Source organism: Balaenoptera borealis, assembly GCF_965194805.1.
Source record: "Balaenoptera borealis genome assembly, chromosome: 20".
NCBI lineage: Eukaryota > Metazoa > Chordata > Mammalia > Artiodactyla > Balaenopteridae > Balaenoptera > Balaenoptera borealis.
In genome coordinates this window covers 16,422,033-16,436,915 of record NC_138879.1, presented here as the reverse complement: position 1 = coordinate 16,436,915, position 14,883 = coordinate 16,422,033, and the positions used below count along the sequence as shown (strand labels likewise).

Here is a 14,883-nt window from a genome sequence, read left to right as displayed (position 1 = left end):
CAAGACCCCAGTCTATTCTATATTTGCATGGCCCTCAAGTTTCCTCACTTGCAAAATTGATCACTAGGGTCCTTCTAGCTCTAAAATTCTACCCATCTTTGCTCCTAAGTGTCACATTATAAGCAGGAGACTCAACATCTTGCTCACAGTTTAAGGCACATTCCTGCAAACAAGGTGCCGACCAATTAATAATGCACTAAAACTGACAATCAACTGAGTGCTTAGGTAACTAAATTCCCAAAACTAGGCCTAATCCCATTAAAGTTCATCAAACAATTGCTTCAGCATTTTAACAGAAATGTTAATTTCTTTCCAGAAGGCTATAAATTACATCACACAGAAAGATTCTATCCAGATAAGGTCTGGAACAATTTTTCTTTCCAGTCTCTCCTTTTGATTTAGACACTCTAAAGATCTGACCAGGTAAAAGGTTCATCACTCTGAAATTACTCCAATTTTTCTTTTACAATACTTAGCTGTTTTTATAAGACAAGCATAATTATTTTGAAGAACAAAAGGAGGTTACAAAAAGGAGTTTTTCTTTCTCCACTGCTGCATTAGAGCAAACAGTATAAAGCTCTAGAGAGCAGCAACAGTTCTATAGCACTACTACCCCACCACCACCAATTACACAGCTCCTGAAAGCTAAACAGAAATCCTAGGAAAAATATACATTCTAGAGATGAAGACAATGTTAGAGGTATATTACATGGTAGCATGCATATACAGCTTTTCAGAGCTACGTGTGATTTCAAACTAAAGACAAAAACTTCACTATGACACTACGAATAAAAAACAGTTTATTTGTAGGACACTCTCACTCCCACCAAAAAGTGCATTTAAACAATCCAAACAGTTCTAGGGAAGCCAATAAATATAATCTTTGTGGAAGGGAGGAAATGCTAAGGCAATTGCAAAACATGCACATGCAGCTTTTATTGTTTCCCCAGAGATAGGTAGGGTCATCACAGAGGGTGACCATAAAATGCTTAAGCTGCTCAAAGACACCAGGTGAATACCACCTAACTGCTGGAGAGTGAATTATTCCCCTGGGTAGTTTCCAACAAGATTAAGTGAGAGGGAGCCTGCAGGGTTGAAAAATATAATAGAAACAGTTTGGTTCATTTCACATTTTCTGGTTAGTTTAAAACTCACATCATTAATTACAGAATCACAGAAGAAAAGAAAGAACTCCAGGAACCAAGTCTCTTATAGATATGAAAAAGCAACTGATCTGCTAAGACTTATGGTAGAATGAGAACTAGACCCCCAACTTCCAACTACACACACTAGACTCCCAACTACACACACAACTTTCTACCACACAAAATTTAAACATTAAGTAATTTAGATTTTGTTAGAAATAACCAGTTACATATATTCCTCAAAGGAAACACTGATAAAGTAAAAATAACCTATTAAACTATTAGAATCTTTCTTATTAAGGCACAAAACATTCAATGTAGATCAAGAACAGTAACTCAATTCAGTTTCATCCTGTGACTTCTCTGTTCAGCCTCTACCAGTGGCTCCCTTCACCCCTAAGTACAATGCAATTTCAACTTTACCACTAAAAAGCCTTCATTAATAGTCCTCCAACAACTTCGTTTCAACTCTCCAAAAGGATTCAGAAACTTTTCTAACAGCAAGTGAAAGTTCCATCATTTTTCTCTTCCATAGCTTGGTATTGGGGAATTACCTTATACACAAAACAAAAATCCATAGGCCTATAGCTTCTAGAAGAGTGCTTGAAAATGTTTTTTAAATGGCAAAATAATCTCAATAAATCAATAATAATGCTGTAATAATGTTTAAAATTAGTTTTTAAAAACTATAAACTGGTACAACCAACTCTGAAGAAAATTGTATTACGGTGGTTTTAAAATATGGCTAAAGTTCTTTGACACTCCTCCCATTAAAAGATGGGGTTCTGTCTCTGCCCCTTGAATCTGAGAGGGCCTGTGACCACTTCAGGCAATGCAATATGACGGAAGTGATGCTAGGTAACTTCCCAGGCCAGGTTTTAAATGAACAGGCAGCTTCCACCCTTGTTTGCTAAACAAAGAGACACCACGTGTGAGGTCTGACAACCCTGAGGCTGTCACTTAAGAGGCCAAGTGTGGAGGCACTTGGCCAAGGGTCCCTTAGCAAAGCCATGTAGGCATCCCTAACAAGGTGCCACATATGTGAGTGAAGAAGCCATCCTGGAAGTGATCATCTAGTCCCAGGTGTTTTGGCCCCCAGCCTTTAAATCTTCCCAAGCTGAAGCCCCAGACATCCTGAATCAGAGACAGGCCATTCCAAGTCTACTCTGAATTCTGACCCAGAGAATCTTCAAGAATAAAATAAACGTTGTCTCAAGCCATTCAATCTGAGGTGGCTTGTTAGGCAGCAATAACAGGAACAGTCATTATCCAATAAAGTTGAACATTTGCATACTTTACCACCCAGCAATTCTAATTCATGGATATACACCACCACCCCCCAACCCTTAGCACACATATATACCAGGAGGCATGTTCAAGAATGTTCAGAGTAACAGCACTGAACATTATTTAGAAAATAAAATAACCTGAGGGAAAACCCAAATGCACATCAAGAGGAGAATGGCTAAACTACGATATATTTGCTCAGTGGAGCAGTGAAAATGAATGAACTACAGCTACATGAAAAAAAACAGTGTTTTTTAAAATTATTATTATTTTTTTAAAATTTTTGGCTGTGTTGGGTCTCAGTTGCGGCATATGGGATCTTTTTTTTGTTACGGCGCATGGGCTTCTCTCTAGTTGTGGCTTGCAGTTTCTCTCTAGTTGTGTGAGGGCTCTGTAGCTTCAGCATGCGGGCGCTCCAGTTGTGGCCCCTGGGCTTAGTTGCCCCGGGGCATGTGGGATCTTAATTTCCCCGACCAGGGATCGAATCTGTGTCCCCTGCATTGGAAGGCAGATTCTTAACCACTGGACCAGCAGGGAAGTCCCCAAAACACAGATTTTTAAATGTTAGTAACATAATGTTGAAACTCCAAGTCCCATAAGACAACTTATACTCTCTTTTGTAAAGTTTAAAGATAAGCAAAAGTAACCTAGAGATCCCTGGGGAAGCAGTAAAGGCTGTGTGCACATGTTTTGCAACTGCCTTAGCATTTCTGCCCCTCCAACAAAGGTTCTGTCCACTGGCTTCCCTATAATTTTTTAGGTAATCAGGTATGAGGTGGGCAGTGGTGTCATAGGTGTATATTATTTAAAAACTAAAGCGAAGCATAGACCAGTAACAACAGTGTCATGAGCCCAGGAGTCCAATTAAAAAGGAATGCACAGGACTTCCCTGGTGGCGCAGTGGTTAAGACTATGAGCTCCCAATGCAAGGGGCCCGGGTTGGATCCCTAGTCAGGGAACTAGATCCCACATACATGCCACAACTAAGGAGCCCGCTGGCTGCAACTAAGACCCGGTGCAACCAAGTAAATAAAATAAAATAAAATAAAATAATCACATACACACACACACACGGTAGTACATAAAACGGAAGGACATGCTGTATGATAGGATGAGGGGGCGGGGGACAAGAGTACCCACGTTACCACTGGGTTATGAAAAATCCTTTTTCCAGTTTCAGATATTAGACAGTTATTGAAATCCAATTTGCACTCCACCAATTTCCCTTTAAATACTCATTAAAATTAGAATCTTAAAGTTTCACACAGCTAGAAACTAAGAATACAGGTTAATCTATGATTAGCCAGAGAAATTTCCAATAACCAAAATTTAGAAGCATTAAGGCAAAAAAAAAGGAACATATGAGGAAAAGATAGATTTCTATTTCTAATCACTATATCATACATAGAATTTCTAATAACCAAAGGCAGTGAAGGCATCTATTGCCAATCCCTTCCACAAACTTTAAAAAAAAAAAAAAGGAGCTCATTTCTTTCCTGCGTTACAAATTTCAAATAATGAAATGAAAGCTAGATGAAAGTAGACAGAAAATTGTATTTGATATCCAAGGATATTTAGTTGGCAATGAGAAGAAGCTGAAGCATCATTTCCATAAAATGATGGGAAATGGTATTCACTGACTGTTGAGCAAGGAAAAGGACTAAATACTGTATCAGGTTATCCAAGAAGCAACATTACTCAAAAAGGCAGTGTGACATAATCATACAGGAGATTCCTCCTCAGCCAGCACATCTGAACACCATCAAGTATCAGGAAGTTGGCCAGAGGCTGCACTCAGTAACACTTACAAAGCTCAAAGTAGGAATGTAAAGGCAACAAGGTGGACACTGAGAGAAATCATTCCATCAAGCTGTTTACCTGCATATATCAAGAACCTTTCCTCCCAGGCAATATAACTGTCTACCTTAAAATCCCACAGAGATTCAATATTCTGTAATAACCTATATGGGAACAGGATATAAAAAAGAGCGGATATATGTATAACTGATTCACTTTGTTGTACAGCAGAAACACCTTATAAATCAAATATACTCTAATAAAAATTAATTATTAAAACCCCCTCAGAGAAAAAAACAGGGAAACTATCAGAAGTAGAGTTCACTGTAAAGTAAAGGCTACAAAATTGGCCAGATACAAAATAAGTGTCCCAAAACTAAAATTCTCACATCCTCACAAAAATCTGTTTTTGATAGTCCTCTCCTCCTCTGTAAAACACAAACAAAACACAACAAAATATTCTTCCAGTATCTCAAGCTGGAAAGCTTGTTATCCTCAACTCCTCTCTTTCTCTCACAACCATATTTAATCCACAAGAAACTCTTTTGGCTCGACCTTCAAAATACATCTAATCTCAGACCACTTCAACCAAGCAACCATCATCTCTCAGCTGGAAATGGCATCAGCCTCCTGAGTGGTCCTCCTGCCTCGGACCTACCTTATAGTCCTCTGCTCGGAAAGTTCCCACCTAACCCAGAGTAAAAGCCAAAGTTCCTACAAGGCTCCTCGCTATTTCTCATCCTCCATTCTCTGACTTAAATGAACTTGTCTTGGAACACGTTCTTCTCCCAGATATCCTTGGGCAATGTTTCTGTATTTCCCTGGGGTCGCCTTATCAAAGAAGCCTACTCTGACCAACACAAAATAGTGAAGCTGCTGCCACCACCCTCCCCTGACTCTCCTTTGTTTCCACAGCACTGACCACTTGATATATATTTATTCATTTATTGCCTCAGTTCCTCCAGCAATGTCAGTTACAAGAGAGCAGGAATTCTTTGTTTTATTCACTCATGTATCACAAGAAATTCTTGTTTTATTTACTAATGTAGCCCCACAAACCCAATACAGTAAGTCCCCAACATACGAATCTTCAAGTTGCATTCGCATATCCAATCACGTTAGTTAGTTCATGTGTCTGGCGTACATTGTCACGTGTCAGCTATGACGAGAAAAGAAGAGCTACTACCCAGATATCACTGGATCTTTTCTTCAAGAAGGTAGATAGAACTGAATCTAGCAAGGAACCAGAACCTGTGCCATCAACGTCAGGCGTGAGTGAAATTGCAGCTTGCCCTCTGTCTCCTATTGCTGACGATCCTTCAGCTCTAACACCTCCCACCTCCTCTCCCTCCTCCAGTCAGCAACTCTTCTTGCCTGTTCACTTGATGCCAGCCCCTGTATGCCAGCTGTTGTACTGTACTACTGTACTTTTCAAGGTACTGTAAGATTAAAAATGTTTTTTGTGTTTTTTTAATATATTTGTGTGAAAAGTATTATAAACCCATTACAGTACAGTACAACATAGCCGACTGTGTTAGCTGGGTACCTATGCTAACTTTGTTGGACTTATGAACAAATTGGACTTATGAATGCGCTCTCAGAACGGAACTCCTTTGTATATAGGGGGCTTACTGTAGTCTCATGTGCAGTAAGCATTCAATAAATGTATGTTAAATGAATGAATACTGGTGGTGGTGGAGATGAGGAAGGGAGTATCCTATCCACAGTGGTTCACAGTAGCATGTGTACAGCTGGAAAGGCAGGCACAAATCTTTACTGAGGGTTATTAGTTTATAGATTTGATCTAATTCCAATGAAAACCCCAGAGGGATTTTTTGAGAGAATTTGACAAGAATGATGGATTTGACTACAAAAATTTAAAACTTCTATAATTCAAAAAACATACCAATTAAAAGGCAAACAGAAAGCTAGGGAAAACAATTTATACTTATGAATCAATTCAAAAGGACATATAAGCAAATGACTACGAAAGATTTATTTATATAAAAATACACATGGCCAGTAAATACAAAGCAAGGGTTAAACTACATTAGTAAATCAAAGCAATACAAATTTTAAAGGATGCCTTTTCTGCCGAGCAAATTTTAAAAGTCATAAAAAGAACTGTATCTAATGTCTGCTAGGTTTCAGGGAAACTGCTGATGAAACAGCAGTTTCATTCTGGAGAACAATATAACATTTATCAAAAACCTTAAAACTGTCCTTATCCCATGACCAAAAAAATTTTCCACATCAGAAGTTTAACATAAGATAATAACCTGTGATATGAAGCAAGCTTTACTCACAACAAAACTCCTATACAAGAGATCACAAACTAAGGTCACATTCCTGAAGTTGGTTTTGTTTGCTTATAGTTGAATTTTCTTTGGCCTCCATAAGAGTATCAATATTTTTTCAATTATTTGCCGGCACTTTAAAATCTATTATATACAAAGACAAGATCTGCCAATGCTGGGTCTGCAAGTCTCTTAATGACTATTAGCTAAACAGCAGCTGATCCCTTCAGCTGTGGCACTTGATCCACAGTTCAAAATTATCCCCACCTGGTAGGTGTCATTCATTTATATTATATGCCTGAACTCCTGAAGTTACCTGAGTTGGAAACCCTACACTAGAAGTCAAACGTTAAGCCCGCAGGGCTGTCTAAACCCATATTGTAGGGCCCCACCCCGAGAGTTTCAGATTCAGTAGGTCTGAGGTGGGGTCCCAGAATTTACATTTCTAACAAGTTCCAAGGTGATGCTAGGTAATGCTGCTGGTCCAAAGACCACACTCTGAGAAACTTAGACTGATGAAACTTCCTCAATGAAGCCAGAGAGGGGTCCCATGAATTACACAATTGCAGGATACCTGAATAATACTGAGGATTCCATTTAAGGGGATGGGGGTGAGGGTGCTAAGAAAAGCTGATGGATCAAAAACCAATAGTCACCGCAGATGTCACAGCACTGACTTCCCCTAATTATCAGAGGTAGAAAACCATTGCCCTACACTAAATTTAGAAATAATCCTAGATTAAATTCTTGGTCCTATTTTTTAAATTCTACATTCTTCCTCATGGATTTTATTTATTCTCAAAGTTTTAAATACCTCTTCTACACTTTATAACATAATACGGGTTGCAAATAAAGACTGTGCTGTAAAAGATACCTTATAGCTCCAATATTTCATGACCAACAAATGTGTTATTACCAGCTCTAATATTTTCTACTGAATTTGAATTCTTTCTTCAGCTAGAAACTATACATAGTAGGTAACATTGGTTGAATGCTTCCTTTGTTCTGGGCACTGCTACCAACTTTACATGAATTTCATCATTTAATCATTGTAACAACCCTGAGAGACAGCACCTACTATCCCCATACTGCAGATGGAGAATCTGAGGCACTGAGGGATTAGGTCATTTGCTCAGAGAAGAAAAAGCAAGACGTACATCTGGCTCCAGAGCCCTTAATTTTAATCACTGCACTATAGTGCCTCTATCCTCATTGCCTTTGTGTTAAAGGCAAGCTTAGTTAACAGGGAATTCAATTTAAGGTCTTTACCTACCTCTTGAACCCATTTTTCTGTTTCCATATACAGATAAGAACTCTACTTAAAACAGGCCAACACATATGAAGAACTTTCCTTATTTATGAGGGAAAAGGAGGAGGGATGAAAGGGGAAAACTTCAACAAGAATCAACATTCCCCTTTAAAAAAGTATTTCTCCCATCCTAAAAGAAGTGTAAGGCTACAAGCTTTGAAACCAGGACATTCAAACATCAAACCCCTCATTCATGGAGACACTAAAAGTTTAAAAAGAATCTTAAAAGTAGAACGTAAACTTACACAATGTTATATGTCACAATTATATTTCAATAAAGCTGGGGAGAAAAAAAAGAATTCTTAAACTGTTGAGGCATCCCAATATAACACAATCTGAATACCAAGGCAAGTTTCACTCTCAGGGGTGGGCTTCAGCTCTTGAAACAAAGTTTTAGAGACCCTGTACAAACCTCCTGCTTGAAATTAAAGTACTGTAAGCTGTCTGTTACAGAGGAATTGTCTTTTAGCCTGAATGAAAGCAGCACAATTTTCTGAAGTATATTTATATAAGCCATGCAGTTCCACACTATAGTCTACCACCATGATTTTGAAGAGTCATATCTAACTAGTCAGATGCCAGCAGCTATCTTTAAAGGTAATCTAACAGATATATATCTTAAACAGATAAAATGTGAGAGAGACAGCACTTTAGGAAAAGCAAAGGTGAAACTAAACTAATCGATTCAAATCTTCGCTCCAGCAGTTACATGTGAGCCTGGGCAAGTCCACTGTCCCTCCCATCCCTCCACCTACTCTGAGACTCAGTTTCTGTAAGAAACTACCTAACTTCAAAGAATTGTTACAGTAATTTAATGACATCATGTGTTTAATGACCTAGCACAAGAGTACAGGTGTAAGGCACTATATGTATAAGAATATTATACCCTATCCCATCTTTATCATTATATATCCTTATTTATCTTTACTTATCATTATTCCTTATCCTACATCATCTAATGTGTTAGTGTTAACTGGGCAATGGGATTACCAGTAATTTACTGTTTTGCTTCCTGTGTTTTTTAATAAAAATTATTTTTTATAATAAAATATTTTGTAAATAAAAAATTTTAAACAATTTTATTAGAAAAAAAGAAAAACCCAAATGATCTAATGTTTTATTTCTTAACATTTTTCCTGCTGCCACACACATGCATTCATAATAAATTCTCACTATAAGTCTCTCACCACAAAAATCAACTTTCAACTACAGATAAGCTAAATATTATCAATATTACCACTGTTTCTACCCCCAACACACTGTGATTTACCCTAAAGTTGAAAATCACTTACTGAAAAGCAACACATTTTATATAAAATACCTTGAAATTCTTGGACTAGTGCTATTTCTCAATTATAAAAGGAAGCACAGACACTCCATTATAACAACATTAATAAAAGTATGTGACTTTGTGTGACACACAAAATAAAAGCACATTAGTCCCTGCCCTTAAGATGCAGCATGCAAAACAAAATGATACCCAATTCACCCTAAATTCAGTCTCCACATAGAAAGGCATAAAGGTGAAAAGTCAAGAACCTGCAAGCTGTAATCCCCTGAAGGGATCATGGAGGGTGGTCTCTAAAGCCCAGTAGAGAAGTCCTAGGAATGTATAAATGACCCTGCACAGCAAATGGGAAAGAGCAGATAACCAACTGAATAAGAGAACAAAAAAGATCAATGAAATCATATTTTTAAGCCTATGGCCACATATGATTCTATTTTTTGTATTCATCATTTACTATTAAAAACCAGTGCAGGGGCTTCCCTGGTGGCGCAGTGGTTGGGAGTCTGCCTGCCAATGCAGGGGACACGGGTTCGAGCCCTGGTCTGGGAGGATCCCACGTGCCGCGGAGCAACTGGGCCCGTGAGCCACAACTGCTGAGCCTGAGCGTCTGGAGCCTCTGCTCCGCAACGAGAGAGGCCGCGATAGTGAGAGGCCCGCGCACCGCGATGAGGAGTGGCCCCCACTCGCCGCAACTGGAGAAGGCCCTCGCACAGAAACGAAGACCCAACACAACCAAAAATAAAAATAATAAATAAATAATAAATTAAAAAGTTTAAAAAAAAAAAAACAAAAACCAGTGCAGCATATTGGTGATGTCCAAGACAAATATTATGGCAATAATATTTACTTTGCCTAAGGAAAGAATTCAGAAGTAACTGAGGAACTAAATAGAATGGAAAACAGGTCTACTCTGGGCATCTAATTGGTATGAAATTATGTTAGAAACAGATCTGAATTAGAAGGGAAAGGCAATTTGACATGCTACTGCAGAAGAAGAAAGAAGACTGGCCTTGGCAATGAACGAAAGACGAAGACCAGAGAAAACATGATAGCATATATCTGCGTTGATTGCTTTTTAAAAATTAACAGACATTATTTCTTAGAATAGTTTTAGGTTTACAGAAAAACTGAGTGAAAAGCAGAGATCCCATATATCACCCCCCAACAGTTTCCTCTATGATTATGCGTTAGTGTAGTACATTAGTTACAACTGATGAACCAATTGATAACATTATTATTAATTAAAGTCCATAGTTTACACAATAGGGTTTACTCTTTGCAGTTTTGACCAATGTATAATGACATGTATCCACTGTTTTTAGTATGTAATGCCAAAATCAAAGAGAGTGTTGTTCTAGCTCTCATTGTCTTTATCATAGTAATATAAACTGAACTCATCGTCCCCTGCCCTCACCTACTTTTCCTACTCTTCCCCATCTCAATAAAGAGCAATACCTTCCTTCAACTGGCTGAGACCAAAAAACTCACTTTCACAACCCACACACCTAACCCATGAGCAAATCCTACCTGCTCTGCTTTCAAAATATATCCAGAATAAAACATTACTCCTCACAAACTTTACCACCACCCTGACCCAAGCCACCATCCTCTGGCACCAGATATCACAACAGCCCCCAGCACAGATGCCTCTGCTGCTGTCCAAAGCAGTCAGCTTTTCTTTCAAACTAGGTCAGATCATGTCACCCCTCTACTCAAAGGTGATACTCAAGAGTAAAAGCTAAAATCCTTACAATAATCAACTAGCTTCCAAACACCCTATCTCCACCTACTCCAGTCCTCCTTTACCCTGAGTTTACCTCCTACTAGGTTTTCTCACTACTGAAGCTACACTGCTATCATAAAGACAAAGATGCATTTAGCCATAAGTGCTTAAAGGTAAACAAATATTCACATTGTGAAATGGAACATTTCTAATCATATTCATAACAAAACTGCTGTAATATTAACTGGCTGAGAAATGGGTGAGGGAGGATCCCCTATCAACACAAGGATGGTTAGAAACAGTGAATTAATCCATCCTGATAAACAACTTATTAAGTATCAAGCTTTAATGTGAATAAAGTACTTCTCCTAAATCTAGAGATCTAGATCCCAAATACATTTGCCTACACAGGGTACCACCCAAGGGCCTGGAGGGTGGGGGTGAAAGTGGGGAGAGCAGAGCCATACAACACTGTACATAGAGTAACACATCTGGTTACTCTTTATTCTCTGCAAAACAGCTACATTCAATGGAAACCTCTTATAAAATGGGCAGAATAAGGTAATCCTCCTGCTCATTAACACAATAAAACCAAGACTTACGTAGGAAAAGTTAAAGAACAGTGTAGTTGAACTAACAATTTCAGCCTTGCAGATCAATTTGTGTGACTGTGTTCAGTAGCATCAGATTTTACTATCACTATTGTCCATTTCAGTTCAGTTCCCAGGCTTTGAAATCCCAAAGAACAGAAAGAGATAAGTATCCTACATGCTAGTAGTATTAGTAATATTAGAAAGTGCTACCATTTATTGAAACCTGAAGGGCCAGGTACTTGACATGTATCATTTTCTAATTTTAATTACAACTTAAAGTAAATATTGTATTCCAAGGCTATTAGAGACTGAGCAATTTTGACAAAGTCACACAGCTAATCAGTGCCAGCAGAAATTCAAACTCACGTCTGACTCAAAAGTCTGTATTCTAAAATATATCTCAATAAAGATATAAAGATGTTTTCAAAAAATGCTTTCTTTCCAATAGACCACAGGCTTTTCTGAGTCAAAACTGAAATCCTTATGACAGACATATAAAGCACATTGGGTTCTGGACAATACAAAGGAGTCCTATCAGAATATTTTAGCAAAATAAATTAAAGGTAAAGGGGCTTAAAATCTGAAAATATTTACCTAATAACTAATTTTTTTGCCCAACTTCAAATTAAATGAGTTTTAGGACTCAGTTTTCCACAGTCCTTTCCTCCAAGACATCTGAACACCCTAAAAAGAAATACATAAATAGCCTGGATATTTATTTCCTTTGATAAATGGAAAAAAGTAATGTGAAAATGTTTCTGGCTATACTAGTCAAAAAAAAATTGCCCACCAACGTGGAATCTAGCCTTCAAAAACTGGTCATGGTCATTACCCAACCTCTAAGTAATAATACATTCAACTGGATTATCAAGCTAATAAAGGAGGAGAGAGAGAAGCCACAGGAAATTTGAGAGGTAACTTATAATTGGCTCTCATCAGACTCACAGACTGGGTCTAATCAGAGGCCAGGTGACATGGTGGGATTATGCAAGCCAGTAACAACCATGTTGAATGAAATGTCTTTTACAGAACACCACCACTTTCTCCATAAGAGAGTTCAAAAGGTTATTTTCACTCCTCACAGTTATACTAATGATAAGAAGGCCGATCACAGCTCGGAGTAACGAGACTTTCTAAAAAGGAATTCAATTCTGTATTCTCTTCAGAATCTTCCTTTCCCATTAAAGGGGATACTAAATTTCACATATAAATCAAATTGAGAGAAAAAAGAAAATACAAAATGAGCTGTAAAATCTATACTCTTCATCTGCAAAACAGCATCAAATAATAGGAAGAAAAAGTAAAGTGCTAATGACCAAACAGAGCACCTCTCTGTAAATTCTCCATTATAAGGCATTTCCCAAGCCAGTTACTAGTTCAAGTACATGATAAAAGAGCTGAGTAAACGCAGTTGAGTGGCGCAGTGGTTGAGAATCTGCCTGCTAATGCAGGCGACACGGGTTCGAGCCCTGGTCTGGGAAGATCCCACATGCCGCGGAGCAACTAGGCCCGTGAGCCACAACTACTGAGCCTGCGCGTCTGGAGCCTGTGCTCCGCAACGAGAGAGGCCGCGATAGTGAGAGGCCCGCGCACCACGATGAAGAGTGGCCCCCGCTTGCCACAACTGGAGAAAGCCCTCGCACAGAAACGAAGACCCAACACAGCCAAAAATAAACAAAATAAATTAAGAAAAAAAAAAGAGCCTTGACTAATTTAAAAAAAAAATGTTATTTGTGATGTTAACTTGCCCTTTTACAGCTGGTGGTCAAGAATCTCTCTTTTAAAAGTGGCAGAGACCTGAACAGGATGAAGAACCAAACTCAGCTAACAGGAAATCTGTGGAAAAGCTTTCCAGGCAGAGTGTGCAGTAAAATGTACAGGCAGGAACGCACTCACAATTAAGAGTAAGAAGACCAGTGTGGTTGGAGCACAGTGAGCCAAGGGAATGTTTTAAGATGATACCAAGGTGGTATACAAAAGCAGACAGACTCTAGATCCAGCAGGGCCTTGTAGCCCATGATAAGGAGTTTGACTTTTAGCCTAAGTGTGCCATGAAGCCTTTGGACAAATTTGAGCAGGGGCACAAGATATTACTATTTACATTTTTAAGCTCACTCTTGCTGTTCTGTGAACACACTATAGATGATCAATAACAGGAGACAAATTAGGAGGCTGCTGAGGTTGTCCAGGCAAAAGATAATAGTTTGATGACAGCATCTGAAATGGGGAGTAGGTGTTTATATTCAGAATGTAATCTGAAGGTGGAGCCAGCAAGATTTGCCAATGGAATAGAATGTTGACACAAAAGAGAAAAATTTGATCTGTGTCGCCCCATGAGAATGTATGTGACTGCTGCAAAAACAGGGGCAACGTATGACTTACTCGGTCCTCAAGACACAGGAGCAGTGAGTATGTTCTAGTTGAATGAATTAATGAACAACCTATTACATTTCTCAAAAGAATAAAAGTACAGGCATTTACTCTGGCTCTCAAATACTGGTAGGGTGTCAGGCATGGAAATTAAGCACCTTAGGGAAAGAAAGGTGAGTTAAAAGATACCAAAATAAAACAAACCAGAGACCCATATTTCACTGAACTTGCAAACTCACCTCAAAGTACCACCTGTCTGAAAATTGAATACACACACACACACACACACACACGGCTCATTTAGGAAAATAAGTTACAATATCGGAGCAACAATACATTTTTGTGAACTACAAGATTGGCTATACTATCTGACAAGACAACTTAAATTGACAGACTTGCTTCACCAAGTAGAGCTAGATGTCCTTGGTGTCCTGTGATATACGAGGAATCTGGTAAATCTGTCATAAAGTGTGTTGAACGCTTTTTTTTAAGAACAGAGACAAAATAAGTTTAGCGAGCAAAGTCTCTTAAAGAGGAGATTAGACATTATTTTTAAAACTCCTCAAAGCCTACTCTATATATTTGCAAAATTACAGGATTAAATTTCTATGCTTTTACATAAGATTCAGATTTGACTTTAATTTCCCTCTGTAGAAACTACAGAGGATTGAGATGGGGGTGGGGGAGAGGTGGGGATACACATGATGACTCTTATTTTTCCTCCAAGAAAGTTACTGGAGTCTGTAAAAACAGAACTTAGGGCAGTATGCCTTAATGCTGGCCATACATTAGAATTATCTAGGGAGGTTTTAAAAACATGAATGCTGAAGACACACTCCAGATCAATTCAATCAAAATTAACTGGGGGTAGGGCCTGAATTTTTCCTTAAATGCTTTCCAGGTGATTCCATTTAGCACCAAAGTTTCGAACCACCAACCCATAGCAATAAAGATTAAAGTAGAGGAATTTAGAGGCTTCCCTGGTGGCGCAGTGGTTGAGACTCTGCCTGCCAATGCAGGGGACACGGGTTCGAGCCCTGGTCTGGCAAGATCCCACATGCCGCGGAGCAACTA

The 14,883-nt window shown here is 38.6% G+C and overlaps 1 protein-coding gene and 1 pseudogene across 8 annotated transcripts in view; one reads left to right on the top strand and one right to left on the bottom strand.

The window, feature by feature from the left end:
- The window catches only part of LOC309619073 (protein farnesyltransferase/geranylgeranyltransferase type-1 subunit alpha pseudogene), a 127,478-nt pseudogene that overhangs the window by 1,536 nt on the left and 111,059 nt on the right, over positions 1 to 14,883 (top strand). The window contains exon 1 of the transcript XR_014249840.1: positions 1 to 5,665. This exon is cut by the window's left edge and continues 1,536 nt beyond it. The product of XR_014249840.1 is annotated as a protein farnesyltransferase/geranylgeranyltransferase type-1 subunit alpha pseudogene (transcript). The remainder of the gene's footprint in view (positions 5,666 to 14,883) is intronic.
- The window catches only part of KANSL1 (KAT8 regulatory NSL complex subunit 1), a 191,422-nt gene that overhangs the window by 83,807 nt on the left and 92,732 nt on the right, over positions 1 to 14,883 (bottom strand). The gene's annotated exons all lie outside the window — the stretch shown is intronic.